We start from the raw sequence: 3,180 nt of genomic DNA, 5'->3' as shown, positions 1-3,180 counted from the left end.
TTGCTTTCCGAAGTAGCACGTTAATGCGCACCACCTTCGAGCATCGCGAGGACGCGGGAAAGCGCTTTCAAAGTAATTAAATCAACGACGAAATCCCAACCAGCCCGCGGGAAACTCACGGCATTTTCTTCTTTTCCGTCGCTTCTGCGAAGTAGAATCATCTACCTGCTTCTCCGTGTCGTTATCGCTAGCAACGCATCCTGCACGTCGTTGTAAATCGATTTAACGAAGGGAGGAACATGGAACGTGATGGAACGTAGACCGCGGATTGAGTGATTTATCTTCATTCTTTACTGGCTCGAAAGTTCTGTTTTTTTTGCTTCACCGATAATTGATTCAATTCCGGTTTTATGATGCAAGTTTACACGATAATTGGAACCTTATGCAAATGCAGACTGCAACCGGAACATGGCCAGAGACCGGACTCTGTGATCGCGCGATGTGGCCAGCCAGCTTCGCCAGCGAGGGAAGACCTCAGAACAACAAGGACATTCATTTGCAACTTGGAATTGATTGGATGATTGCCCATCAACTAACCAATCTTTGTTAGTCTTCCTTTCTTACTCCGTTCATTCCCTGAACCGCGTGGAGCCGAACGCTCGACGAGCGAGAAAAAAAAATGGAACGGAATACGTCCTCTCAGCGATTGTTGAAGCGGAACCAAAAATCAATACCCGGCGTGCAGTGCAGCCCGATGCACTTGGACCATTGTACCGAATCACAGACAAATGCTTCTAATCGAATTAAATTTACTTCGTCGTCGTCGTCCCGTTCGAACGCCGCCCTGGAGCCTGGTGCTCGGTGCTGGAGACAGATTTCTTTCTCCCCTTTTGTCCAATCCAATCTCAAAAGATCCGGACCATTTCGTAGATGTGACAAAGCACCAGGATCCTCCGGACACACAAAAAAAAACCCGTGAACCGCGGATAGATCGAGACGGACCACGGGGGGGGCAGATGCACTTTGGACGAGAAAGAACTCGACGAAACCGACCACAAAAACCGACCTCGGGGTTAGAGAAATGATGCAACAAATTGGAGCAAAGAGGCAAAGAGCTTCAAGAGATGCACTTCGGTAGAGACACAGTGTAAGAGACAGTGAAGAGTTCCCCGGGAGCACTGGGAGTGGCGGCACTTGTACAAATTTAAATTGAATGGCTTTCCACTTTAAAGACATTCCTTGGAAGGCAGTTCTCCTCTTCTCAGCGCAACTACTTGTGATGGTTGACTACAACGTGTCGTATGTTGAACAGCGCATTCACATGGCGATCACATCGGTCAGAGATGGTGCTCTTCGTTCCCATAATAATTTACGATGTTTCATAATGTTTTAGAGAAGAAGCGAAAAGCCCCCAACTCACTCTTTCTGATGCAAATCTACGGAGCACGGCACCATAAACAAGTATGACCCAAGCACCTGCATTTCAGCAAACCTCTACGCGCTCTAATCTGTGGGTCAAAGTCACGCGTTGTTTGAAGTTCACTACTTTTAGGCCTTCTGCTCCTCACACTATTCCGAAATCGCTGGTGATTTGGTGCTTTTGTGTGTTCGGAGCGCTTTGAGTGATAAAATCGAAACGCTACATCGCTTCCACCCATTAGTGCGACCTCCGGGAGCAACGAACAAAAGCGAAACTAATGCTCATTTGGCCAGTCAGCCCCCTGGTCGGCGGTCGTAACTGGCCTATCTGCTTTTACTAGCGAAGCGAGCGCACATATTAGCATAATTTCGTAAACATAAAAGCGAACGCTCGATGGCTGGCGCCTAGTCCACAGTAGCAACAGCTGATGCTGCTGCGGCTGCTGCTGATGCTGATGATGATGAGGAGGATGATGAGAGAATGTCTAAATTTGAAACGCCAATACACGCGTGTGTGCGCGCACGAGATCCAGATCACAAGATGTTCCCGCAACAGGCCGGACTGCTGGACAATGGCGGCGCACTCGCTGGTGAAATCCCTTGCAGTTGCACTCAACAGATTGATGAACCGTGAGTAGACCGTTTGTGCAATTGTGCTCCCGTTGAAGGTTCATTGAGCAGCATCACGATTCTAATCGCACCATCGCTCTAGATAGCGCCATAAGCTGCAGAATGCAATCAACCATCTGCTCGGATTTAATTCTTTCCTTTCACTACGACGATGATGAGCTTCATTGGCGTCCAATCAACCGCGTTGTTTGCGTGATCGCACCCATTTCATCCCATTACAAATCCTTTCACAGTTAATCCAAAGCATCCAGCGTAATCGCGCTCACTAATGCTACACTCACTCTGCGCTCAGGAGTCAAAGATTACCACCGGAATACCAATGTCTGCACCTGACCACGGTTCACTTTTTCTACGGCGATCTCGTCAGTACATCAATCACCACCACACCACGGCATGCCACGGCCTGCCACGGAAGAAACGATTTGTTTGGCGATCGTTTATCATCCAACGCCGAATTCACTTCAAGCGCCCGCGCACACACCTGCTTGCACCTGCGATCCCAATCCGTTCCGCTTGCTGTCGTGCACCGAAAGTTGAAATCGAAATCGAAAGACTGCTATGCTCGGTACGGTCGCTAAGCGACGAACTCGACGACTCGACGCAGCGATGTGCGCCGTGTCGCGGGTTCAAACACCAAATAACGTCATTATTGGCCGCGCGCTGGAGTTTTATGAAAAACAACACCAAAACACCGTTTCCGTCGAGACGCGTCGAGTGACGATCCTCCTTTCCTCCCCCCCCCCCCACCGGTAGCCTGGGGTGTCGCGAAGATCATTTAAACTACCATTGCAGTTTGCAGACCGACTGGGAAGGGAAGGGATGGCACGTCGCGCATTGGTCGCTCACCAATGCTCTTTTACCGAGCGACCGAACGAAGCGACCGACCGATGGTAGATCGTCGTCTTCTCGCGCGGGATGATGAGTGGTCTGTTTTGTCTCAGGTCCTCCGCACACCGTCACCGTGGAGGCCTTTGTATCGTCAACTACCTTAAACCCACTACTGATCACGCTGGTGCCCTCTCTCTCTCTCTGGCGCGCGCGATCGCACTGCATAATCGCTCTGGGTGCACGTGCCCAAACCCGCAGCTCTCTAGCTCGTAGTTCGCAGCGCCCCCCTTTTTGTGTCCGCCGCGGTGGCCACCATTTTTCCCTCCAAAGCACGAACATACACAAGAGATTGTGTTTTCATTT

General features: G+C 50.3%; 1 protein-coding gene across 1 annotated transcript in view; it reads right to left on the bottom strand.

Annotated features, from left to right (window-relative positions):
* LOC126569407 (uncharacterized) overlaps positions 1–2,577 on the bottom strand; it is a 17,610-nt gene extending 15,033 nt beyond the window's left edge. Inside the window, exon 1 of the mRNA XM_050226470.1 lies at positions 2,471–2,577. The gene's annotated coding sequence lies outside the window, so the exon portion shown is untranslated. The remainder of the gene's footprint in view (positions 1–2,470) is intronic.
* Positions 2,578–3,180: the final 603 nt, after the last annotated feature.

The sequence above is a fragment of the Anopheles aquasalis genome, chromosome 2, assembly GCF_943734665.1.
Source record: "Anopheles aquasalis chromosome 2, idAnoAquaMG_Q_19, whole genome shotgun sequence".
NCBI classification, from domain to species: Eukaryota; Metazoa; Arthropoda; class Insecta; order Diptera; family Culicidae; genus Anopheles; species Anopheles aquasalis.
This window is presented reverse-complemented; position numbering and strand designations above follow the sequence as displayed.